This window comes from Falco rusticolus, chromosome 5 (genome assembly GCF_015220075.1).
Source record: "Falco rusticolus isolate bFalRus1 chromosome 5, bFalRus1.pri, whole genome shotgun sequence".
Classification (NCBI taxonomy): Eukaryota; Metazoa; Chordata; class Aves; order Falconiformes; family Falconidae; genus Falco; species Falco rusticolus.
Window position 1 is genome coordinate 85583930 of NC_051191.1, and position 26663 is coordinate 85610592.

At 49.7% G+C, this 26663-nt stretch overlaps 1 protein-coding gene across 4 annotated transcripts in view; it reads left to right on the plus strand.

Annotated features, from left to right (window-relative positions):
- The first annotated feature begins 3572 nt into the window (after positions 1-3572).
- BOC (BOC cell adhesion associated, oncogene regulated) overlaps positions 3573-26663 on the plus strand; it is a 56995-nt gene continuing 33904 nt past the window's right edge. For 2 of the 4 annotated variants that reach the window (XM_037389850.1, XM_037389851.1), the window contains exon 1: positions 3573-4111. The gene's annotated coding sequence lies outside the window, so the exon portion shown is untranslated. The remainder of the gene's footprint in view (positions 4112-26663) is intronic. The other 2 variants (XM_037389852.1, XM_037389853.1) reach the window with 1 other exon arrangement.

Genomic DNA, 26663 nt, shown 5'->3' on the forward strand with positions numbered 1-26663 from the left:
TTCACCAAACTCACCATGGATTTCCCACAGTACAGCCAGAAAATTCAACTCACTCTATGAATGAGCATTTTCTTGTCTTTGGCTCCACAGCCCAATTCCTCCTATCATTTTTCCATTTTTGCAAAGATTCAGAGCTAGAAAAACCAGGGGGTGAGTCTGGGAGCCTCCACAGAGATAGGGATGCCACACTGATTTTTGTTGTGAGTTCTGCCTAACCGAGGCACCCAGGCATGGACACCAGAAACCATCACTCTGCACAGACACCTCCTGCAATGTACATTTCTGAAGAAAAATAAACAAAACAACAAAAAACAGGCCTAAAATGGGCTAAAATTCAGAAGGACTTGGAGCCAGGGGTGCTGACAAGCTCCCCCCAGGACAACAGACCCCAGCAGTGTGCATCTCACATTTTTTGGGGGTGCTTATGTTTGGAGGCTGGGGCCTGGCCAGCTCCCCGCCCCCCCCCCCGCCCCCAACATCCCTTTCTGTTTATTACTCCTGCCGTAATTGGGAGGCATGTGTGGATGAATTAAACATAGCAGGACAGATGAGAAAACTCTCCCTCTTAGCTGGCTGAATGAGCAAATTTAACTGAGCCTGTTACCCACTGAGTATCGTGCCGACATGCCAGGGTCTGGTTTCCTTTGAGCTCGCCCTTTCATGCGGAGTCCCTCCGTGCCCCCCGCCTTGCTCCGCACAATATCAAACAGCTGGAGTTTTTGCGGCCCCAAGGAGGAGCCTTTGCATCCGACAGCAGCAGCAGTGGGAAATTTCGCCCGGGATCAGAGAGGGACGGGGCCAACCCAGGCAAGATGGTAGCAGACGATCAGGGGGCTCTGACACCTCCCGAGGGGGACGGGTCCCCCTCCAGCCACAGGCTGTGCTTGGTCAATGCCACAGTAAAACCTTCCTTATGCCTGAGGGACTGGGGCTAAAAAGGAGGGGGTTTTGGTTTTCACACCACTCCGTGCTTCAGCCAGGCAATGGCACCCAGAAGTCCGTTCTGGTAGGTAGTTTGAAAAAATGGGTGCCAGCCTAGAGCTGGTGTCCCTGGTACAGTAACAAGGCGACTGCCTGCAAGTAGGACTGCCGCTGGCTTGTCTGGGGATGCCCCAGGGGACATGGCTGCATGAACCAGCATCCTGCTTCATCCCAAGGCATTTCTTCCAGCATTAACCATGGGGGCAGGTGGGAAGAGCAGGGTACAAAGGGTGCTGCTGCGCCCCATGTTTTCCCCACCCTGGGGGATAAACAGGGAATGTAATCCTGCAGGGCTGCAAAGTTTTTTTCCCCTAGCATTAAACAAGCCCTGGGGCACTTCTTTGTACAAGGTAGCTCTAATTCTGCTCCCCCCCCTCTTTCTTCCCACCTTTGTAAGCCTAAAACTAGTCAGGGCTAATTCAATTCCTGCTTTAATTTAGGACAGTTTACGACTGCTCTAAATTAGGAAACCACTGTTTTTCAGACAAGGCAGGTGCTAGAGGTCTCAGCACTTGTAAAAATTAGGCCACTTAGTGAGGTGTCTACATATAGATTTAGCACCTGAGGACTGTGTTACTGAGCAGCATAAGGAAAAACTTGGAATCTGGGAAACAGTTCTTTAAAAAATAATTAGACAGCGAAGTTAACATTGCAGAGGAAGGAAGTTTGTGTTCAACCTGATAAGCTTACCCATTCAAATACAAGTTGAAGAGCCATCAATACACATCCCCTTGGAACTCAAGAAACCCTGCAGAAAAATCAGTGTTGACATTTTCAGTACCCCTGCACCACCTTTATGACTGGTACTTTGGTCATAAACGAAGGAAATAAAAACCCCAAGTCCAAATATAAAAAAACGCCAAACCCTTCAAATCATCCTTATGCATGAGAAATGGGCAATCCAGGAGCACAGGCCCTTCCTACAGGGATGCTAAGCAGAAATAACTCTGAAACCTAATGATGACATGAGGATAAACTCTTTCACCTTCTTCTCTGACTGAAGGACTTCAGATTTAGAAACTACAGATCACATTTATCATTTGTGATCGGTGTATGGCAAAGATGTGAGAAACCTATCTTGGCCTTTCAGTGGCAGCAGATTTGTTTCAAACTAGTCTTTGTTGAAGGGCTTTGAAAGACAGAGGATTTCCCTGCAGCTCTGGGTCAATTTATGTTTTGGGACATGTATTCATCCTCTAGTGTGGGAGAATGCAGTGAGATAGTTTGGTTTAATCCCAAGTAGTGGTGTCATGGCTTTTCCTGAAAACTTGTGCTTGAGACACTTTCCCTGAGAGCAGGCACCTGCCAGCAGGGATGGTTGGAAGAAAATATCTTTTCCTTTTTATTTCATTTTCTCCACATCACCTCTAGAGAAGCTACACACCTTATGGGTTAAGAAAAGGAGTCGGTCACCCTCCTTGAAACCAGCTGGCTAAAATCATGCATAGGCTGTTTTACCTCCATAGGAAGGGGCTGTCTTCATTTAGCAAAATATTAGCCCCCGTGCTTTGGGGGAAGAGTGCAACTTGAAATAAACATCTGAGTGCATCTTACTTAACCTGGTTGCATGTGAAGTTTTGCCTTTTACAGTCATTTCTCTTCCCCCTTCTTTCCCTCCCTGCCTTCACTTCGGCTTCAGGCGTCTTGACATCCTGATCCAGATGGTCTGTCCCAGGTCCCACAACAGGGCGAACAGGATGGGGACCACCTCCTGGAGGGAATGAGCCTGTGGGTGATGCCAGCCAGAGAAAGCACCTCAGGTCCCCTCACAAACATTGGTTATACCTGTGAGGCAGCTAAGCTGATGCTTGAACTTCAGCCACACAACCTGGGGAACTGAGGCACGTACGTGAGGACGGGAATTGCCTAATGCCACCCAGCAGCGTGTCACCACCTGGGCCTGGAGGAGGCAGGGCCCTGGGCTGTGCAGACCCATGGCAGTGCTCGTATATGGCTGCTTCTACATCCGTCCTTCCAGCAGGTGCCTGGTGGCATAGGGACAGGCATACAGACAAGGTGTCGCTCCGGGGGAAGCTCGACAGGTGGTTGGAGCAATTTCTGTGCAGCTTTCTGGGCTTGGTCCCTCCTGGGAAGAGGGGAAGGTCTCCCAGGAGGTCTGCCGCAAAGTGCTGTTTATCACCAGCCCGTTTCCTCATAACCAACGACTGCCCAAGGCCCCGCCGCTGCCATCAGCGCCGTCCGGCTTCACAGCCTGGACAGGGCAGGATGGCCGCCAGCGCAGGGACTCCAGGGGGATTCTGTCAGCCGCCGGGCCCGGCCGGGGCAGCCACTGCGGTCAGTGAGGAGGCCTGGAGGCCACCACCGCCCCACGGTCCCCCTGGGCCTGGGGGAGCCACAGCCCCCCCCGGGACCCCGCGGCGGGCGGGCGGCCAGCACCGCCCAGGCCGAACTTCTCGGCCCAACTTTCCCGCTTCCGCCTGCCGGGGGGAGCGCGGCGGGGAGGGCCCCGCGGTGCCGGCGGCCTGCTTGGGGGTAGCACCGGCCAGAGGATGCCGGTCAGTGTTACCGGAGGGGGACGGGGGGACGGGGGACGGAGGCAGAGGGGACGGGGGTCGGCCGCTGCCTGGCTTTTGGGGAAGGGGTTTTATTTCGAGTTTTCTCCCTCCTCTGGCTCCTCCTCTTCTTCCCTCCTCCTCAGGGGGAGGGGAGGAGGGAGGCTCTGGGGCAGGAGTAGCCAGAGCAGGGAATTGTTTGGGAGTTCAGTCATCCAAAAGCCGTCTCCCGTATGGAAGGTCTGGCTTCCCGCATCCCGGCGCCTCTTCCCTCCTCCTCCTCCTCCTCCTTCTCCCGCCGCGCCTGAGCCCTGCGCGGCCCCCCATCCCCAGCGGCAGCCCGCAGGAAAAACACAACCACCCCCCAAACCAAGGGCCCCCACCGTCCCCTTCCCCCCCAAAACAGGCTTTTCCCTTCTCTTTTTTTCTCTCTCTTTTTTTTTTTCTTTTTTTTTCTTTTTTTTTTTTTTTTTTTCTTCTCTCTCTGTGTGTGTGTGTGCTGAATTCCCCGCAGATCCGGCCTGGAAGTTCCCAGCTCCTGGAGTTAAGCCTCTTTGTTGCTTCCCTTGGTTTGGGGCATCTTTGTGTTTCCCCCGCCTGCTCCGCTGGAGACCGCGGTGAGTGAAGCGCCGGGGCGCGGGCCCGGCGGGGTGGCGAGGGGCCGGGAGGGCGGCCGTGGCGGGCGGCGGGGCGCAGGGCTTGTCCCCCTCATCAGCCGGCCGCAGCGGTAGCCAATCTTTGTGTCACAGTTTGGGAAGTTGGTGTTGGGGATGCGGGGATGGGGGTCTGCGTAGGGAGACCTGACAGGGGAGGCGGGGAGGAGACCCGCTGGTCCCCACCGGTACGGGGCTTGTCGCTGAGGCAGGTGAAATGTGGGGGGCTCAGCCGTTTCCCTCCACATCTTCCTCCTCGGTCGGTTGGCGTTAATGGAGGGCCCACTGCACGCACACACCCCGCCGTGCTCCAGCGCTTGGCTGAAACTTCCCCAAAAGCTTGGTCCACGACATCGCCCCGTCCTCACCGCAGGCTGGCTGCTTGAGGCGGGATGGTGTGCGGTGGAGAGAGGGAAAAGCGGTGCAAAATAAACCCCAGAGTCATCCTCCGTTGCTCCAACTCTTGTCAAAAGCTGATGGGAGTTTGCAGGCGAGACCCAGCTCATGCGGATGCGAAGGCATTTCGGTTTGTGCCCTGTGAAGGGGCTGCCGCTGCAAAGGAAAGCGGGGGTGGGCAATCTGCGGGTAAAATTGTTGTCCTTGTCTCATGAGACCATAGAGTTTTTAACCCTGGTACCAGGATGAGGAGCGATTTGGGTCAGGGGAGGTAATTTTCTGCTAAGCGGTGAGATGCTGTAGGATTTGTGCACATGTGCCTCGCTGCTTGGACTGCAACTTTGGCAGGTCCGCTGGATGGTGACTGTAAATAGAAGATGTGTTGGGGAGAAAGTGGGATGCTGAATTTGTAGCCATGTCCAAATGAGACTCTTTCAAGTGCTCTGAAGATGTTAATACTTACTTTGAAAATTAATAGCAGACTTTAGCCAATGCCCCTGGCTGGCAAAAGGTAAATACAAATCTGGTATCTTTGGGCACTTCCCCAGCTAATTCTGGTACCCCAAGTATTATTTCACTGGCATTGTGCGAAAGGCAGTTCAGGTCTATTAAAGGGGTTTTTTTGTCCTTGTTTGTTTTAAAGAAACTCTCTTGTTGACCTCTCTGCAGCATTATGTGAGTGGGATAACAGGAATACACACACACACACACACACACACACACACGCTCTGTGCCCACATGTAATTCCCAGCATGTCTTAAATTGCTTCTTTTTCTTAGTGCCCACTTCTCTTAATTTCTACATCATTACCGTCGTGTCTTTTTCATTTGCAATCTGCCATTAAAGTTTCTTTTCCCATGGGCTAAAAAACTACCGTGGAAAATATTAGAAGAATGTGGGCGTTTTGTAAGTAGGATTTTATCTTAGTTTTCTTTTCTTTGGAAACTAACTGCCTCAGTGTGTATATGTTTAAGAGGAGTGTTCTTGCATATTTATGCATATATACATACATGCAGACACTTTTATTTAATGGATTCAATATTGAGGTTTATGGGAGGTATTTCAGCAGAAACATCATGGGTTTGCAGTGAAGACTTGTTCCGTTTATTAAGTGACCTAAAGAAATGAAGGTGAAATAACTTTCCATGCTAATAGGAGTCATCTTGGGATCTTCTGAAGTAAATAGGACAATTAGGGAGAGCTGTGAGCTCCCTGCTGGGTGCATGATATTCTCTGACAAGAAATAAATGGAGTTTTGTTCCATGTACTTTTCTTAACCCTCCCCTCTAGATACAACTACAGGGATTCATCCTGCATGTACAACGCAGACGAGGTCCCAGTAAATGTTTGCTGCGAGGGCTGAAGTCAGATACAGTGCAGTTCTCCTGCTGCTGTAGTTCCCACTGGGAAGATGAGGCAGGTTTATCTGAAGGGTGCACAAGGGTCCCATGCAGATTTAAAAGGCAAGTTCAGTTTTGTCCCTCTCTTATACACACATACCCCCACAAGACCTTTCTTTGAGAGATATCCCAGTACAACTAGCTGAATCTACACACATCTCTTCTCTGCTTGGTGCAAAGAAGTATTACGGTGAATGTATGTGCTACAAACTGGTGTGTAAGTCTTATGGGTGCTCTGTATCCCTACAGTCTGTAAAATACAGCTTTTCTGTACCTTGTAGTGACATGATACAGAAGCACAGAGCAAGAGGTTCTTAAAGATTGCAAAGGGAAACCCAGTGCCTGCTGTTTGCAGAGGTCTTTCCAGCTTTACGAGTGTGAGACTCCCAGCTTGGAGTTTTGCTCTGTTGAAGGACAGGTGAATCATTGCCCAGTCCCCCTCACTCCTTGAAATTCTGCTGTGTCCTCAAAACCAACAGCAGGCAGATCACTCCAAGCCTTCAGTACCAAACTGGGAGCCCCACAGTGCTTTCAGGATGCTGGTACAGCTCCTTCCACCTGACTAGGACCAGCAGAGTTGGCCCTTTGGGAGCCAGCTGGAGCCTCTGGCTGAGCAAGGAGCATTGCAGGTGGGGCCGTGAAGCGAACAACCTGCTTTGTCCCCATCCTTGCCAGTGATGCAGAGGGGAAAATTCCTTTCCTGGGTTAAGAAAACTAATCCATTTAGGGCAGACCTGAATTTTTGTAGTTTCTCATCATTGTTACTGAATGGCCACACTTGACAGAATCACTGCCAAATCTACCTGCCAGTGCTTCCCCGCCTTTTCCTGAATTGCATGTTCTTAGAAGCACAGAAACCTTGCAGTCTGGTAACAAGCACAGGAAGAAAAAAAAAAAAAAAGAACTATTACCACTCCTACCTGGGCTGTGGGTCAGGAAGGGCACTCTTTAGATGGAAGCTTGGGTTTGGATGTGGAGGTATTTGGGCTGTGTCCTCAGCCAATGCACATGCCTTGTGTGAGCTTAAACAATATCCTCCGCAGCCCTGTGCCTTAGTTTTCCCGTGCAGAAAATGGGGCTAATCCCTGTGCCAGCGGGGTGAGTGCTGTGGCGGGGCAGATATTGCCATCCATGTTGACTCTTGCTGGCCAACCGGCACCCACCCTCGTGTCTCTCAGAGCGGAGCTCAGGCACACCAGGGAGGACCCGCTCTGGCATGGTGAGCCTCCTCGGGACTGTCACAGGGGTGGAGAGGCACCTCCACGCCTCTGAAATTCACTCCCTTTTCCCAAGCAAAGACGGGCTGTCTCCCAACCCCCCCGCCCCTTGCGTGCTTTACAAAGCAGGGAAGCAGCGGCAGGGAAGAGTGCACTGGGGACCCCGTTGGTTCTTTTAGTCCACATTGGCCCACAGGTGGGTTTTCAGAGACCTTGGGCTCAGTTAGTGTCAGTTCAGTTGCTTAGCCTGCAAGAAGTTACAGCAGCAGTAGGCCAGCACAATTCCAGGTTAACAAAGGTTTCTTCAGCAGTAAATAAGGGTGGATTGTTCATCTTAATGCCCGAAACCGAGTGCCTCAGAGGTATGAGGCACAATTCCCTTGGACTTCTTTAATGTGTAAAGATGACTAGATGCATTACTGCTGGCATGTTTATGGACCAAGGCTTTAAACCGTTACCTCCCGGGCTAAAAACTTTGCAGTGCAAAGTCTACAGTTAAGATGGGATATCCCACAAGGAAAAAGCTCTCTTGCAAAATCTTTGGAGACTTCCTGTTTCTGGTTAGACTGAAAACATCCTGAGGGAAAAACCTGCTGCTGTGTATTTTGGTGCTCCTGTGGTCAGTCTTGGTTTAAGAGATTGTTATGTATCCACTTCCTAGGCCATGAGAACAATTTAAGGCGAATAACGTCTAAATGAGTTGCAGATCCTTAGGTAGAACAGGGGTGAATATCATCTTCCAGTTTTCTAAATGTACTTTGGGTAATTTTTCAACAAAAGGTATCACAAGCATCTTTTTTTATTTCCTGCTGTTTGGTTTAGTTCCTCTTGGCTCTGAATCATACGACATTGTTTCTGGTGCTTCATTGGCTGAAGAGTGTGCTTGAAGCTGGTTTTCTGGAGGGATTGTTTGCAGGATGGGAAGCTTTCAAAATTTGCTTTGTATGCATATTTGCTCATAAGAGTTTTTTAAAATCTGCTCTCCCCAGCAGCATGCTCCTAGAACACGGTTGTATGAGTGTCCATGGGAAGCTAAGACAAAAAGAGAGTGGATGCAGTGGAAGCAAGTCAGCTGAAAAGCTCAGAAAGATATTTGTTGCAGGGAAAAAAAACACTTGATGCTTACACAGTCCCAAAGCTGCCACAGGTGGCACAGGGCTTTCTGCATAAACAGGGAACAACAGATCCCTGCCCTGAGGATGCTGCAATCTCCTTTTATTAAAATGGACTCTCTTCTTGCTTGCAAAAGGATAAATGGGATGGGAGGCTCAGCTGTCCCTGATGAGGTTGTTAGCAGAGCACCTGGCACAGCACAGACAGGGTGCCTGAGAGGGGCTTTCAGGGCTGCTGTTGTGTGTTGCAGGAGCTCTTGAGTAAGAGGCAGTGCCAATTTATTTTGGCACTGGTGGGATCGATGGAGGGAAATGTGCTTCAGGGAGCGTGTGGGACGTGCTCAAGCTTCTTCGCCCTCCTCATGGGCAGTGTGCCAGCGCAGAGGTGAGAGCCAAACTTTACCCTTGCTTTCTGCTCAGCTGCTCTGGGGAGGCTGCTGCCCTGTGGCCAAAACCCTTCCCTGAGCTCCCCTTAGACGTGAGGATGGTGACTGCACCTTGTGCCCGTGCAGTGTGGTGGAGGCTTGCTGGACGAAGTCCAAACCACACCACAGCATGTTGCCCCTATGAAAACCCACTGTTGTTGAGTTCACAGAGGTTTTGGGCTGTGGTGTCTCTATATATGTCTGTGAAAGCCAGATGGTGTTTTGGAAACCAGTCATTTTTCATTAACTTCTGTGCCTGGTGTAGGCAGCAAGTCTTTCACCCTGAGCTGGCAATGCCATTCTGGCTCTCTAAGGTCCACTCTGACAAAGAGATTAGCCAGCAGGTCGTACTCTTATGCACAGCCACAGTCCTGGGGCCCTGCCAAATGCAAGGATGTGTTCACTGGTTGCAATGTCAGCGAGTCTGAACAAGCTAGTGCATCTAAAGACTGTGCATCAGGCCCTTTTTCTGCTCTTCAGGTCGTAAGAGTGGAGAGGAAAAGGGTGTAGAATGCACGTCAAAACTGTCATTAGCTTTCAAATATCAAAATGAGGTTGCTTTTTATTTTTCTTCTAGCTAACAAAAGGACAGGTTCAGCAGAGCCCTGTGAATCAGTGTGTTGAGCTTAGTGTGGTTAAGAAAGCTTGTGGTGATATAAACCTACTGAGGCTGTCTTTGAGAAATAAACCTCAAATGTGGATATGCTGGCCTAGAATATAGCATTTATATGCAAAACGCAGCTTCCTCGGGTAATGTCGCTGTGATTTATCCTGGTACTTTTAGGTAGAGCAGCCCCCTCGCTTAGTGATGCCAGTGTTGTAGGGCGCAAGCCTGGGATGTGAGGAGAGCTGGGTTTGGTTCCCCGCTGCTTGCAGATTTCCCCTCAGGTTGGGGCAGGTTGCTCTCCACCTGCAAAAACCTGTAAGTGGCACTTCCCTGCCTCCTTGTGGTGTTGGGAAAGGGTCTGCTGGAGATCAGGAGAGACCAGAGGTTTGCTGGCTCTTCAAAAACCTCTGGGATAAGTACCATGGTTGGTTTCAGCAGAGCCTCCTGTGGCATTGGCAGCCCTAATGGGCGGCTCCTGTGGTTGCCTTTAGGGACATCGTGCTGGGTGGATGTGAGCTCTGTAAGGGCTTCGTGACGCTTTTGGTTTGGAGGGTAGGCTTGGCGTGCGGCTGTAGAGAAGCCCCTCTCTGAGCGTGACCCTTGGGGAGTGAAGCGTAGGTAGTAGCACTGCAGCTGCAGTGAATTTATGGCTCCAGCCAGCGGTGGTACAGAGAGGCCATTGTAATCCTATGTACTGTACAGCGTACATCTCAACAGGCAAAGTGGCTCCTGAGTTGGTCCATGCCCCCCCCTCCCCACCCCGTCCCTTCACGTCTAGCTTTATGAAGTTCCTCCCCTTAAATTGCAAATTTGGCCTTATCTTCAAAGAAGCCCTTTGGTGCCAAGCTTTTAAAGGTAGGGAGGAGGCGAGAGTAAAAACATCAAATCCATTAACAGCCCAGTTGCCAGAGAAAATGTTTTTTAAAACAAAATCTGAAACCTTAGTGTTTGAGATCCAAAGCTGAGACTGAATACAAGTATGGGCCTTGTCCCTGGAGAGTCGCAGCGCTGGTAATATGCTGGCAAAGACCATGGAGCGAGGATTCTTGTGCATGCACGCACACAAATAGACAATTATTTGGAAGCCAATAGTACACTGGATGCTGAATAATAGTTTATTTCATCTAGTGCCTTCTGTCCCAAGTTGCTCCCTGAGCTGTAGCTGACGTGGGGAGTGTTCTTGTCGCTCCAGCCCTCCGCTGGATGGCAGTCCCCTCTGGGGCAGGAAGGTGGTGCTTGGTTGCACATTCCTCAGCTGTGGGTGGTAAAAAGGACTAGCTGGCCCTGCTTCTTTAGAGCCTGCCGCTGTCAGTGAGGGATTCCTTTGGGCCCCCTGAATGGTGATGGGAATGTGATTTTTATTTTTCTTCCCCCTAGAAGAAAGCCGCTTGTTTAACAAACCCAAGCAGTGTCAGATTGAAGGGGTGGGTTTGAGTCCCGGCATCAAGAGATGTTTTCAAAACCATGCTGGGTGGGATTTTTCAAAAACACCTGGAGTGACTTTAATGATGTGGTAGAGAGTCAATGAGACTTGTGCACTGAGAGACCAGACAGCTCTCCCCTCAATTTTAAGCACAAAGTCACATTTGGCAGGTCTGTGGTATGGTCCTGCTGTCACCAATGTAACAGCTGCCCAAATTAGTCCTGACCACCTACTCCTGCCTGGAAGTGGACTGTTTATTTCAAAAGTGGCTATCGGGCACATCTTTGCTTGCAAGCAGTTGAAGTGCAGCTCCTAAGCCAGAACCTGTGGGCAGAAGGAGAGCAAGATGGCCCAATTATCCAGCTGTAATGGGGTCTGAATCCAACGAGGAGCACCTCATCACTGGCTCTTTCTGGAGCTGTGTGGCATGGCCAGCTAGACCACGGGACCCTGGCAGGAGGAAGGCTTGATACCTGCTAGCTTTTAAGTCCCTGTGGGGACTTGCCCTGCTTGGCAAGCTGAGGGGTGTATAGGTATCTGGCTTGTAGCTGTCAGCCATCTCTGGACCTGGAGGCTTGTATGATGGATAAGACAGGGCTGTGAGAAGCTGGAGCGTGGAGGTCTCCTCAGAGGCATGTGAGCTGCTCTGGATGTGTCCGTCATCACTGTTCCATTAGCTCTGATGTTGCTTTTGGGGTGTCTGGAGCTGGACTGAAGGGAAAGGGTCTTTGCTTCCCAGCAGGTGAGGAGCAGAGCTCCTGGTTGCGTGCCAGCTTGTGCCTGAGCACTTCTGTAATGCTATAGAGACAGTCCAAGGCAGCACAAGGGCTAGTTGCTCTTGAGGACCTTGCAGCTCTGGACATTGACACCCCAGCTCCAGGCCCTGCCAGAGATGGCTGCCCAGCCAGCAGAGAGGGAGAAGGTCGCAGGATCATGGTCAACGGTGCTCAGTGACCATGTGGCCCATTAGCTCGATGACAGATGCTGAGAAAGGGCGGTCAGTACCAACACATGGAGCTGGAGCTGCGGCAGCCTGGGTGTGTGCTTGCTGACCCTGCTTCCCCCTTGAGAGGGGAGCGGCCAATTTGGGGAATTATTAAGGGAAAGCAGTATTGTTTACATGGCTACAGCAAGACGAGCCCGCCCTGTATCTCACAGGACAGTCTCCAGTTTACTAATGAGAGCTGGCTGTACTTGCCTGGTACGCAAACACACAGCACGAGCCGTGGGATCCTGCTGATTGAAACCTGTTGTCTTTTGTGAGAGCAAGGGTCAACTGTTTACATCATGTAGCAAGTTAGGCAGGAACATACTTGATAAATGTACGGTTGTCCAGTTTTCCTCACAATTGCCTGGACTGCAGGTCTGGGGAGGAGAGAAAAGGAGCACAAAGAGAACAACATCAGGAGCAATGTGGCAAGCTGTGTTTATCGTTGATGCCTGACCTACACTCTACCCTATAATCTATCTCCCCCGGGATAACTTTGGACATCCCTAACCTCTGAGCCACTTGAAAGAACCACCTTTAAAAAAGTTTCCCAAACTAGTGACCAAGCAAACAAGCAAAAGTTTCAGCAGCCACAAAAATGTGAGTATAACCCAGTTTTTGCATAGCTCCAGCATTGAAGATAAGTAGAGCTTTCTTAATATTGACTCTCTGGATGAAGGCCTGAGAAAGGCCTGCCATGCCATCTTCCCCATCACTGTATTCCAAAACCAAAATTATTATTTGGATTACAGTTGTATCTACAGGTTTTAACCGAGGCTGGGACCCAGCTATGTTAGATACCATGCTAACTTGTAATGAGAGATGGTTCCAACATCCCCATTCTAAGCAGCAGGACAAATGCAGAACAGGAGGTAAAAACAGAGCATGAAAAATGACACGTTTTCCTTGGAGTGACTCGGCAGGTCAGGACTGGAGCTTAGTACAGACCCCGCGTTGCCTGATACCTCATCCTGTGCTCCATCCTCCGCCTTGCCCATCCCTTCAGAAGAGGAGGTCAGAGCTGAGCATCTCTAGGGCTTGTCTGAGAGCTGCCTGTCTTGAAGCTAAGAGTTGTCCCATAGCAAAGTGTCATCTTCCTTAGCCCTCAGCTCACACAAGTCAAAAGTGATATGCCTTCATGCACTCCAGTAACTGGTTGCCCAAATGGGGCGCTTGGAGCTGCAGGTGGTGTCAGTAGCATCTTGCCGCTGTGGTGTGCGTCGTACTGGGGCGGGCAGCCGGTCTGGCAGAGCTGAAACTCCTGCCTGTCTTCAGAAGGCAACTGAGTAGGAGGTCTGCTGGGGCACTGGGGGAGCAGCAGGTGGAAAGCAAGAGCGCATGGCTGAAAGGGAAGGAAAGGAAGTTTTCTCCTGTCAGCTAGTTTTCAGTTGCGGCGTCATGCTTTGAAAGATAGCTGGGAGAGCAGAGAGCCAGTGTAATGAAAGTGGTTTGCTTGCAGCATGCAATCTCAAGCAAAACAATCTCATTACGTAAATATTGTGTGCCTTCTCTCTCAGGGGGTCTGGGACTGTGCTCCTGCTCTGGAGGCACTGGCTTTCGGCGCGCAAGCTGGCACTCTAACATGCTGCTAAGGCCAAGTCTGTGGCTTGCGCTGTGGCCCAGGTGCAAGAGATGTTGCTTAGCTCTCTGTGGTCAGGACAGAGGTACCTCGTGCTGTAGGGAGCTGCAGGGAGAGGGCTGAGGAGCAGCAGGGTTACAAAGAGCTGCTCTTCCTGAGACCTGCAGGCCATGTTGAGCATGTGACTGGGGACACACGGGGGTACCTGAATGCTAACCCAACCCCTGCAGGCACAGGTAGCCCAGGATGGAGCAGCTGTGTGGACACCAGTGGCAGAACACAAACAAAACCTAGCTTGATGGGGTAATTGGGAACTATCTCTCAAGGGAATAGGATTGTTTCAGTGAAACCTGGGCAAGTTCCTTCACCCTTCCTTTTTTGTCTGACTTAACAGCACTGTTTTGGGGAACAGGTGGGAATGCATATGCATCCTCTTCTGGCACCTGTTTGTTTGCAAAAAGCTGTGGGCAAACTCCTGGGGGCTGCTTGTGGCTATGCCCTGCTGCTGCCCAAATAACAGCTTGAACTGCTGTCAGGGGCTTTTCGCTTAAAGGAAAGCTTTGAAACATATTGGTTTTAATGGCACTGTGTTGCCAGGAGCTCTTTGTGGCTGGATGAAGATACGGCTTCTTGCTCTGCTGTCAGGAAAAGGCTATCTGAAGCAGGACTCCTCCATTTTGCAAGTGGGTTTGATATTCCCTCTGCAAGCCACGTAATTTAAGTACAGACAAGATCTTAGATGAGGTGCTTGGGGCCTTACAGTTCCTTCCTGGCTCAGTCAGTGCCTTGGGAGTGAAAGAGTGGTGGGAGATGCTAGACAGCTGCACAGTTATGGCTTTTTCTTCTCTGTTGGTCCCAGGTCACCCCTTGTGCATGAAAGACTGCAAGAAGACATCAACATAGCTGTTGCCTTCGTTTCTGTCTAGCTGAATTAGGCAGGCCGTGGGACGGAGAAGGTGTCAAAAGATGGGTTTGTGCCACCCATCGCTCCTCATGCTTGGGGAAAATAATCTCATCCTCGCTTCTGGCACACACATCCCTCTTGGTTTCATCAGGGAAGCTTTTTTTTGCCTGAGACCCCACAGTGGGGAGGGGAGAACAGGATTGCAGCTGAGGCTGCTAGGGTGCCCCTGTTCCCCTCATGTGTGTTGCCTCCCAAGGGACGCAGGGGCTGCCGCCAGGCCCTCATACCCCCCTTTCTCCCCATTTTCTGTTTTTAATTTCCCCTCCTCTGCCTGAGGTCCTTGTGCCGCCAACAGCAGTTGCCGGGGCTGAGAAAGGCTTGTTGGGCCACATCCTGAATGTCCCTGCCCTTACTTGTTTTGGGGGAGGCTGATAAGGAACAACTAGGGGTGCTTCCCCAGGCATCAGCCCGCTGCCGGAGAGGTGCTCCCAGCCCTCGCTGACCTGGGGCAAGTGCAGGGCGCCGGCGTGTTGGAGCGGGTTCGGGGAGCCCTTGCCCGGGCAGGGTGGCTGCCTGCAGTTGCAGGCAGGGCTGCTGCTTCCCCAGAGGTTATTCTGGAGAAATACCCTCCTTGAAAGGAGAGCCATGTCTCTCCTGCCCTTCTTTCCCCCTGGCTGGTGGATTGGGGCTTGGGGGTTCAAAAGCAACATTTTCACATTTCTGCCAATGTTTGCAATCTCACAGCCCTTTGCAAACTGGGAGGGTTTTGTGTTGACCTGTCTCCTTACAGGCAGCCAAAGAAGCAGCTGAGTTGGGCCGGTGGACATGGCACGCACCAAGGTGCCAGTGTGTGCAAGGCAGCTGGCCAAAAAACCTCAGTGAGCTGTTAATAAGCCACAGGTTGACAGCTTTACCTGGGAACCTGCCACGTTGGGCTTCTAGAGCTTTCTGCTGAAGAAATATATGAGTAAAGTTGGTGCTAGATAAGGATAGGGAAGGCAGACCCTAGAATAAAGATCCGTAGAAAGGCACATCTGTTATGGACCTCAAGAGATTGCCCCCACCAGAGGCATCTTGTGTTTTTTCTGAAGGTCTCCTTAACTACTTGGGAGCTGAAGAAAAAAAAAAATCATTTTCCATGTAACGCTTTTGTAGGTACGTAAGACCAGCAGAGGTTTATCTGTGGCTTTTACAGCAGAGGTTGTCCAGAGCCTTGAAGCTGCAATGGATGTGTTCCCCTCTTGTATGGGGAAGGATGGTCCCAACAGATGTTTGTTATCAGCGAAGTGTAGGAACAGGCAAATTTCAGCTGGCGAGAAATGCAGAGGCAAGTTATTGTTGTTTCCCTGTTGGGCTTGCAGAGGGAATTCTGGAAGCTGCTTTTTGTCCCATTGTTACGGTTTATGTTTATATAGCTTATCTCTTTCATGAGGGACTATTAAATCCTGCAGTGTGTTGTGGATGTGACTGTGTGAGAACAGCTTGCTTTACCCATCGCAGGGCAGAGTGTGCCAGCTGCACAGCTGGATTTAAAACCATGGAGCAGCATTGCCTCAAAGCTGAGGACTATTTTTCCATAAAAGAGTTTATGGTATTTTCCAAATTAAGAAATGGTCAATAATTCCCCTATTGGCAATTCTAAGATTGTATTTCCCTTATATAGCTGAGTTTTCCCAGTTGCTACAGGGAGAGGGGGGGAAGTCCGTATTCCTTTCCATTTCTAATATTGCATTTGTGGCCTGTAGCAAGTGACACTATTTAACATAATACGGAGGGTAGGTACTGACTTAGCTCGTCTACAGATGACTTTGCACTGAATAGTGAAAGGTTTTTTTTTCAGGGGTATTTAGTGCTATGGGACAGTCACAGACTTCCCTCCTCAAAGAAAGTGTTGACAGTCTCTGTAAGCAATTAGAGATAAATGTCCTTGAGGCAGAGGATGTCTTTTTATTGTGGCTTTGTAGAGTACCTAATACTAAGGTCTTAAAGGAGCCTCTTTAAAATAAGAGAATCGAATACTCCTTATGTTCCTTTACTGGACAGTAATGTAAGGATCTTTGGAAGATCCAAAGAGTTCTAAATTATTTTTTTTCCTGGTAGACAAGCAAGAAAATGTCAGAGGTTTGCTGTGTTCTTGCAGACTACTGCTGGGTGAGTCTTAGTAGAGGATGATCTGATCTTTTCTGTGGAATGCCTACTGGTGTCTTTCAAGCAAAGGTGATTTTTTTGTGTGAAAAAGACTTTCTAAATTGGTAAAGCAACTCATGGTACAAAAAGCATCTTAGTCCTTTGCAGCAGAGGAAGAAGTAGACTTCTTGGCTTAGAGTGTTGCTGAGGCTTTTAAGAATTTCTTGGGCTGAAAAATGCACGTCAATAGATGGAGAATAGATTCACTTCTGGTCTGCTTCTCCTGTAGTCATCCCCCAAGGCCCAGGGGCTGATGTCGTTTCTTCTTCGTCTCTTTACTGCTTACAGCTTTCTCCAAAAATGACTAAACATATAAAGCAAGGATTGGGTTTGGGGGTTGTTGGTTGTTGGTTTTTTTGTTTTGTTTTTTTTGGTTTTTTTTTTCTTCCCATATTCTAGGACAGACACTGACCACAGTCATGTATTTGTTTTTCTCCCTTACTTCCAAATGCAGTCACATAACAATAGCCTGGAAAAAAAAGTACTGGAAGCGATTTGGTCATGAATCTGTTTCCTTTTTTGGGCTACAAGGAGCGAGTCAGCATTTGGGTGAGGAGGCTGGGAGCTCCAAGGCATCTCTTATGAGGTGAAGGGGGTTTAAATGGGCACCATCTTGGTAAAATGAGAAGTACTATAGGAAGGCAGCTTCTTGGGGGCAAGCGCTTCCCTTGCTCCACGTGCAGAGCCTCACACTTGAAGCCCCTTTTCTCAGCTGTGCCCGAGACATTATTTGCTATTTACGTAATCGTAGTGTCTTGTACAGATGCTGCTGAAGAGGCTTTGTCTGCCACTGGCAGGCAGGGATGGGCTAAAAGAGAAATGCTGCCTCCCGTATCAGGCTTCTTCAGAAGTGGGCGACTGTTTGCTTTCCTTAACGGATTGTTAATAGAGGGTGGTGGGTGGTGTTGTCTTTCTTGTTTATTTTATATAGTATGTCATGACAGATGGTGATTTTGAATGTTGACTACAGCTGTAGAAACTGATTGCTTTCTAAACTAAGTTGCCTAGGACTAGGAGCTGGTAAGATGCAGGATGGTCTGCAAGGGAGGAAAGCCGATCAGAGTAGCAGTTGGCTGTGTTCTCTTGTCTCTTCCCTGAGGAGCAGGAAAAGAAGTATTTTGCAGACAGAGTTGGGAGATATGTTTTCAGTGTCTGGATCTTTGGGTTTTGGGAGGTGGTTATCACTGTTTACAAGGAAAATGAAAGTCATCAGGTGGGACGAAATTGAATATATGATTGCTCTATCAGTCAGCGGAGTGGTTGTTAAAATCTCAAACAGTACAGGCAGTGAAATCTTGAAATTGTATTGATGGTTCAATGGGTTTGGTCCTTATAGGAGAGAAAGTGAAAGCAAGTGGAGCTTATGCATACTGGAGAAAGCATACTGTCTGATAAAGGCTAGACCAGTAGGTAAACTTTTCAAATCGCAGGAAATTTCCTTGAAGTATTTATTTATTTATGGCTTTGTCGAAAAATTTTCAACCAGCTGTGTTTAAAAATATAACAGTAATGAGATACTTAAAGGAGTTAATCTCTCCCTGCCGTTGACATGCTGCAGAGCGCCAGCTATAGCACAAAGAAGCCCTGGGGAATCAAAATGGCATAGCCCTGCAGCCTGTGAGCCAAAGTCACACCTTGGGAAGCCAAACCCTGGAGGGAAGCACTGGCCTGTGGCAAGCTGCAGGGATGCTGGAGGGGTGACCCTTTAGCCACCCTCCAGAGGCAGCAGGCTCAGCTTGCCCAGCTCTTCAGGGCTCCCCAAATCTCCCCAGTTCCTGTACATGTCCCCCCCAGCCACTTGTCCTCAGGGCACCAAGACCCAATTTTGTCTGCGCTGCTGGGAGGCCTTGAACTGTCTCTGACACCCCTGATGGGGAAATGCTGGAACGAGGAGGAAAGGAAACCAAGGGCTTTTGTACTGAGGGAACAAAAAAACATCCTCTGTGTCTCCCTGGGTTCAGCTATTACAGACTCTCCAAAACGGACTGGTTGTGTGTTTTTTGGTTTTGGGTTTTTTTTGGTTTTTTTTGGTTTTTTGCTTTTAAATCCTTCTTTAGCCAATGTGATTATTTTTTTTATATTCCCCACCCACCCCGGTCTGGAGGGTGTCTCTTTGGGAGATAGAATCAGTCTGGGGCTCTTCATTTGGCCCATCCAGCTTATCCATAGAGCACGCACAAGCCCTCTCCTCCAGGCTCATTTCCTCCAGGATTCCCTATGGCTTTGCAATGGCCAAGCCTTTGTGTTTGGTATCAAAGGCGGAAAGGCCAGCAAGGGCAGGTCAGCGTGCTGTGTCCTCCAGCCCTCTGCCCGTGGGGGCTCAGGTCGGGATGAGGGAATGCTGGGAGGGCTGCAGCAATGAGGGTGGTGAGTAATGCGTGCAGTGACTGGCAGGGAACAGTGCTGAGGAAGAGGATGCCTCTTCACACTATGGTGGGATGGCGCATGGTGGACTGGAAAGGTAGAGCGAGTTAGGTTTGGTCCTAGGTAGAGAATCGTGTGCAGGAGTCTTGTCTCCTCTGGGTCTACTGGTTTCAGCTTGAAGATGACATATCACAAGAGAAAAATGTCCTCTCCCCACTGCTTCCTTTTTCCACCACTGGTAGCTAATCAAGATTCCATTTTAATGACTTCCCTCTACTCTCTCTGCTTCCTCTCCCCCTGCCCCACACATGCCTTTTTTTTTTTTTTTTTTTTAATGCATTTCTTTTTGGCAGGAGTTGAAACGCAAGAAGCGTTTGGACCAAGATGAAACCAGTGGAGGAGCATGTTGGGCAGTGCAGTGCTTTGTTCTGAGTTCAGGGGGAGAAGAGGGGGAAGTGAGGAGGGACGACGGGATGTCGTTTCCCAGATGGGGACCCTGCCAAAGATGTTCTTGCGTTGGAAAGCAAAGAGTGATTTTTGAGGTTATACCAGGTTTAACCCTTTGTCGTCCCACTTCTGCCGTGCAGGGAAGCACCAAAGCCCTGGACCTAAAATACGGCTGTGTTCTGTTATGTGGCCCAGGTGACCTGAATGGTCTCAAACCAAAGTCTGCTCCTGGGACTAAATGCTAACAACAGTCTGAGGTCCTTGTTGGAAACCGTAACGAGTGGATGAGGAATCTATGCTTGTTTATCAGTGAAGGTCCAGAACTCGTGCAGTTGCCTCTGGAAAAAAAAAAATCAGCATGTTCCTTACAGGGATCAGGACTGCTGTGCTGTTTCCTGCCCTTCCAGAAGCTCCTGGTGGGATTTGGGATGCTGCTGAACTCTGTTTCAGCTGTTCCTGTTGAAGTCGGGGACTATTGTTGCCTCGTGATGTACAAGATGCTTGGGAAACACCTTGTCCTTTGGCCAAAGGAGCCCTGCACTGCTCGTGGTTGTGCTGGGGACTGTTCGGAGGTCACAGCGCCAGTTCTTCCTCTCTGTTTTGAGCCAGCCTCCTGTGCGAGAAAATTGTGTTGTCGGAAGGTGTGGGGTGTGGAAAACCTCCGCAGGCATGTACTGCTCTGTTTGTGACTGCCTTGGGCCATAAATATTGCATGTTGTGTAGGCTGCTGATTTAATTGCCCCAGGGATGTTGCACAGTAGCAAACTGAGGGTGAGCATCCAGGAGGGGAGCAGAGAAAGGGAAGTTGAAGTAAATATCTCTTCATTAGTATCTCTTTAAGGTTGTAAATACTTGGACATTTGTATCAGGACTCCAGAGGAGGTCATATACCTCCTGATTAAAAAACCCAAGGGTTTTGGTCTGTGGCGCTGGGCTGTTTGTTGGTATGGAGGTCTAGCCTCTTCAGGCTGGATGGGGTTCTTCTGGGAAAGATCACCCTCTTCCCTCACAGCTGGAGGGGACCAATGCTGTATGCATAAAATGCATAAAGTCCCTTGTGTAAACTCATGCAGAGTCACTGTTGACCACAAATAAACCTGCAAGCCCTTGTTTTGTGAGGACCAGCAGTGTCTCTGGCGCTCTGATCCCTTGCAGTCCCTTTTCTCTAGTTAGGAGGATGACAGCTTTTCTAATCCCCCCGTGAACCTCCTGAACAATAAACACAGTCTTCAGCTCCACAGAGGGTGTTGGTAACTTTGGGCTGGAGACCACAAACTTCTTCCCAGCAGCTTTGGCTGCAGTGTGTGAAATTTTGATCACTTGTACAGAGGGCAGCTGGCTGCAGACATGCCAAGGGGTGGTTGTAGTAGCACCACTGTGGGTGCATCAATGGCCAGTGACTCATAGAGAAGTGATGCATCCAGTGCTCGTCTTGAAACATGCCTTGTGTCTCACGCACTTCTTTCTAGACAGCCAAGAGCTCTGATGTGGAGCAAATTAATGTAATACCACTCTGGTGTCACTTGTCAGGATGAGGTGAGGAAAAACAGGGGCATGTGGGCAAAAGATTTGTGTGCAGGATTGCCTGTGATGGGTTTCAGCTTTAGTTTTTGACGTGCGCTCTTGAATGCTTTCCCATGGAGGTCAGTAGACCTGGTTGGAAATTTCACGTGCATGACGTGCACAGCATGTCTGAACCCACACATTTTTGATCCCTTTTCTTGGACCCCGTAAGTCATCCACATACCCTTTTCAGCAGTCTTGCGGAGCAGGGGTGGGAAGCACTGACCAACGGATAGGCACTTGGGTGGGAAGCAGAAGGCAAATGTTTCCCTTCGCTTGCTCAGTGCCACCAAGCACTCCTGGTTTCGGGGCTGGGATCAGCTGACTTGCCCTTAGATCTGAGTGGGTTTGGCCGGGATCTTTGGCTCCTCATAAGCACAATAACTGCCACCACAGGCTTCTAGGTAAAGCGGGACTAAAAATAAGTCAGTGATACGAATAGCTGTTGGGTATCGCTCGTTGTCTTGGAGGACTCCCTTCAGCCTGGAGTTTGGCTTCATTTCACTTGCCCAGGTGGTTGCATTTATACGCATGTGGTGCAGAAAAGTGTCCACTGAACCCACGCAGAACGCTGTACCCACACCTACCTAGGTCTGCAAATAGTGTGCTGGATGAAAATATTTTGAAGGTGTGAATCGCTCCTTGTTCATCCAGCCTGGTGGTGGGTCTTCCTGTAATAGCACAGCCCCTTGGTTCATAGTGCCCGCTGATGGGCTCAGTTGGCCTGTGACAGCTGATCATGGGGCATTTGCAAATAGTGCCGCATTGACTCTGCTGCTTATCCTTCTTTGTTTACTTAGTTCTTGGCAGCTGCATGTTTGAATGTTTGCTTGACAAACACTTTCCCTGGAGTCTCTGATTACAGAAGGTTTTGTCTGACAAACTCCACTGAATTATCCTGTTCTCTGATGTCAATAATCTCTTGGTTGCTGTCTCCCTTAACCACAATATTTTGTGTGGTGCAAATTCATATTTTTTCCCCTTGTTGTAATCAGCCTGCCCCTCCCTGCTCGGTTCAGTTACTGAGGCTGTATCCTCAGGATGCTGACATCCGTATTTTACTCATCCAGAAATCCTGGGGCTACCAGGAAGCAGTACAGATAATAAGGCTGCATACCTGCCTAGCACCTTTCATCTGAGAATCTGAAATTGTCTGACTCACGTTCATCTGGTTACTGCTTGTACCAGCTGGGGTTTGCCATTCCTGGTTTTGCAACCTGAGAAGCTGAGACGCAAGGTAGGGGTATGTTTTTTTCAATAGATGAAGCAGCAATTCCAGAAATGTAGTGTCATAACTTCCATGACAACGAGTTTCTCTCCCTTTTGGTCTTGCGGTACCTAATTTGCCCCCAAAAGGAAAGAGATTGGAGTAGGTTGATTGGTTTGGAGCAACGCTGTATTTGCGGTGATCCATGGCTTTATTTTTTTGGCACCCTATTAAATTCCACCCAAAACCAAAAAGACAATTGCAAGATTTCTCCAAGGTAAGTTACCTTCCTTGGCTGCAGTCAGGAGCCCATAATGTAGCTCACAGGAAGAGCGATACCCAAATACTGTCTCTTGTTGCCGGTTTGGTGGTTTGGATTGGTGCTGAGGGACAGGTGTTCACGGCCAGCCCAGAGAGGGCAACGATCTTGCTGTGTTTCAGGGGTGGCAGTGAGACTGGTGAAAGCGTGTCTGCAGGTGGTTGGGTGGTCAGACTGGGCTGTTAATCTGTCCAGCTGCTGGCCTGTTTTGGATGAGGGCCAAGACCAGGTAGGACACTGCTGCTTTTCTTCCTGCCTCCAAACACAGCTGAAGACCTTCCAAGCAAACCTGGGCTGGTTTATGGTTTCGGGTGGAAACCACAAGCAAACCACGTCAAATGGCTGGATTCTACCCCAAACCAGGCAAAATGCATGGGCTGCTGTTTCGTTTCACTTGGAGATGACTTGGAGAGGAGGGAGATGGAGGAAAATCTGCATAGATCCAGTGTTGATGTAAGGTCATAGGTGAGACATTCCTAAAGCCTGCAAATGCCGTTCCCATGGCTAGACCAGACTGGTAAGGGCAGATTAATACCTGAGCTGACATCCACTGGGAGCTTGGGTGTAAGAGGAGGGATGTTTTGTCTGAAACCCTTCCAGAAAGGAGTCCTTGAGAGGCAGGGGGCAGAAATAAACAAGTAAAAGATGAAGAGGAGGAGGATTGGTGTGAATTTGTGCCCTCAACATACATAATATCAGCCAAGGTGATGGGGAAGTTGTGTCAGGGTTTCCTGCACTGTCGGGCCCTGGAGAACAGTGTGCATGGGGAATAAGAAACCCTAAGAAAGAAAGGGGGAGAACTGCAAGCCCCAGGAGGTAAAAGTGTATTTATTTTTCATGTGTTGCATCAAACACGCTAATTTTGCCTGGAAGGGAGGGCAAGCATGTGCAAAAACAGTCCGGCTTGCTAGGAAAGGGGTGGGGAAGCGTGATGCCAGATAGCTTAGGGAATGTTGCTGTAGGCCTGTCTCTCCCCTCCGCATCCATGCAGGGCACAAGATCGGCATCCGTACGTACAGACCATCCCGCAGGCGTGCGCCAGGGCTTTGTAACGGAGCCATGCTCTCCCTTTGAGGCCAAGGCACCCCTAGCTCCCTACCCTACCCCCCTTCTCCCCTTCCCCCTGCTCCCATGTGCTTTTATTCCTTTTGCAAACAGCGTATGCCAAATCCAACTTCACAGCTGGCTCTGCTCCACGTGTTTGTTTTCTATGCCTGCACAGCGCTCTCCAGCTCCGCTTGCGCCACGGCTCAGAGGTGGAGGCGGCGGGGGGAGAGCAGGGGTGGTGGTGGGGAAACAGGAGCAGGCTGCTGCTTGCCAAGCCCTTATTTGTTTAAAGCTTAAGCCTGTTTGAGAGAGCCTTTTTGGAGTGAGGGGTAAGTGGCAGGGGCGGGATGCGGGGGAATGGACAAAGTAAACTGTGTGTCAAGGAAAGCAAACTTTGCAGCTGGAATTGCTGCTGGTCCTGATTGTGTGAAGGGCCTGGGGAGGTGCCTCCGGCTCCGTGCTCACGCTCTCAACACAGGTGCAAGTGTAAATGGGCAAGGGTGAAGAGCAGGGAGCTGGTGACAGGTCTGTGCTGAGGCCCGTCAGTGCAGGCGCTGCTGCCTGGCAGGCACTGGCCGTGGCTCTTGCCAGCATGTCCTCGTGGCTGGCCAGGGCACGGGCAGGTGAGCCTCTCTTCCCAGGCTCTGGGGCAGCAGCATTTTGCCATCCTTTTGTTGTGGACCATCCCCTTGCCGAGAGGTAAAAACCAGGTGCTGGCCCTGCCCGTCTCTGCAGGGTGATGCGAGGTCTTGCTCCACCTCCTGCCCACGTCTGGGCTGCTGTCCTCAACTGGACCGTCATTTTTGGAGAAGCCTGTTTATTGCTGGGATGATAAATGGGGAAAATGACGTGCAGACACAATCTTTAAAAAAGCCCAAGAGATGCAACAGTCTCCTCTTCATCTCTGGGTCAGGGAAACTCTGTCGCCCTCCAAAGTCCCTGCTGCGAGTGTATCCCCCATCATTTTTTACCTCTGGGTGGGCCCTGTGGGATTTTGGAGCAGTGTGGTGGCTACTGGTTGCAGCATAAATGAGGGCCATGGCTCAGCCCATCCGGATTGATGGCACTTGGTGCTGAGCCCCCACACCCCACCTATGCATTTGGCACCGCCTGGAGCATTTTCTATGAGCAGTCATTTCTGTCCCTTTGTTTTGCTGGCCTTGAGCTTCCTCTTGTGTTTTTTGGAGTACTGACACATCTTCCAGGGGAAAGCTGTCCCAGCAGAGAGTCCTAGAGGCTTTTGACCTGCTCCCATAACCAAAATGATTATTGTTAGTGAAAAGCATTTAAGTGACAGCTATGGAGAGTGAAAACGCCTATTTATTTCCAAATTTGTGAAAAAGAAGGGGGGGGAAAAAAAGGCCCAACTTTTAAATACCATCTTCAAAGGACAAGAAAAATGGGCTTGTGCTCTTTTGCATCCCAGCAACAAGTCATTGCTGAAAGGAGTGCAAACTAGAAGGCAGTTTCTCTTTATGGTGGTGATGGGGATGTCTCTAAAGCCAGCCATCTGGGGATTAAACTTTGTATTGACGTTACTGGCGAGTACTTTGTCCTGTCTCTTTTGTATGCTCTTCTGGATTTTGATGTCAACTGTGTTAAACTAGCCTTGCGCTTGTTAATGCAGTTTCTGGGCCTGCTCCCATTGAAGTCATGGCAAAGATCAGGCTGATTTTGGAGGCGGCAGAATCGAGTCCTCTGTTATGATCTTCTGGATGCTTTGTTTCAGCAGGTATTTCTGCTGTGCCACTGGCTTGTATTTAACATAAGCTTGGTCTGATTTTTACTGCCAGTTGTAGGCACCCCTGCTTTTTAAATACACACTGGAAGAAGGCTCAAAAGCTAGGAAAGCTACCCAAGTCTTTGCTCCGCTCCAGCAGGAAAATTTCTCCATTGTAGCTTCCCCCAAGGAGGACTTAACAGTGTCACTGGCAGTTTTTTTGGGTTTTTCTGGTTTGGGGTTTTTTTTGTGTGTGTTTCATTGTTCCTGATTGGACATGGACAAGATTTTTCTATTGTTTCTAGACAAAGATTTTTTTATTATTTTTTTTTTAATTTGGTACTTAGAGGTAGGTTCATGTTGAAGCATATAAAGAAGTGGGCTGCTCTCCAAAAGTACCCATAGCTGCTGTCTCTCTGGCTTGTGATCCCCTCTGCAAACAAGAGCTTCCGAGACCCGGGTTGGAGGTGGCCGCAGTTGACAGACACCCTGAAACACTCCCTGCTCCCTGGGCGCTCCTACGGTGCTTCATGCAGATGCTGACTAGTGGTGTTTGTCTGGTGTACCACTCCTCTGTGCTTGTGGCTTATATTATCCAGGTTCTGCTTTCAGAGACACAAGTGTTTCATCTGGTTGTTACCAGCATGAATGGATGCTGTGATACTTAGTGTCTGTCCTCTTGCAAGCCTGACCCCGTCACATGACAGAGACAATAAAAGAGAGGTGGGTCTCCTCAGGGCAGCTCCGTGTCACACCTTTGCCATGATTTGTGGTCCTCCTTCCCTGGGAGCTGTTCCTGGCCACTAGTCCAACAGTGAAGAGGCCATAGGGTGATATTAGGTAGCGGAGAATGTGGGATTTATAGTGTTGCTGCCACATTTGGTCAGCGTGGTGGTGTCCTGTTGTTGGGGGGTGAGGGTTGGATGGGGGTGCATGCTCCCCAAGAGCTGCTGGGGGAAGCAACACAGACCACAGCTGAGCAAAAACAGCTTCGGAGGAAAGCATCCTGCTCTCCCTGTGGAAAAGGACCAGAGCGCACTATGGAAGTGCATCTATTGATTAAACTTCTGTCTTAGAGCAGGATGGAGTTCCTAGTGAGAGCAGGAGTGGTTTTCCTGCTATCCTGAGTAACCCACATTTAAACAAAGTGGAGAGAGAAATTTGCTGGAGATGCGGCGCGCTCAGGTGACAGCCCCTGCTCTGAGGAAGGCAGGGCAAGGACTTGAGCCTGGGTGCACATGTGGCAAGTGAGCCATGGCATTGCCTGTTCCTTGCCTGTCCAGTCCCTGGAGCAGTGGGGACAAACACAGCGTAAGGAAATCACCCAAAATCCCAACTCTGCCATTTCTCCTTCTTCCGTGACCCCTTCCTCTCCATTTAATTTTCCTGCCTTTTCCTTCCTGCCACATTTATTCCCCACTTTCCTTTGGTGGCTTTTGCCTGGCATCGCTTTCCCTGTGTCTGTCGGGCCTGCCTCCTCTCTGACCTCTCCCTAACCCAAGAGGCGATTAAAGCCTCAACCTCAGACTGCAAGTTTTTGGTGTTTTTTGTTTGGAAAGGGTGAGAAGGGAAAAACAAAAGCAGTGCCCTGACTAATGTAAACTAGCCACA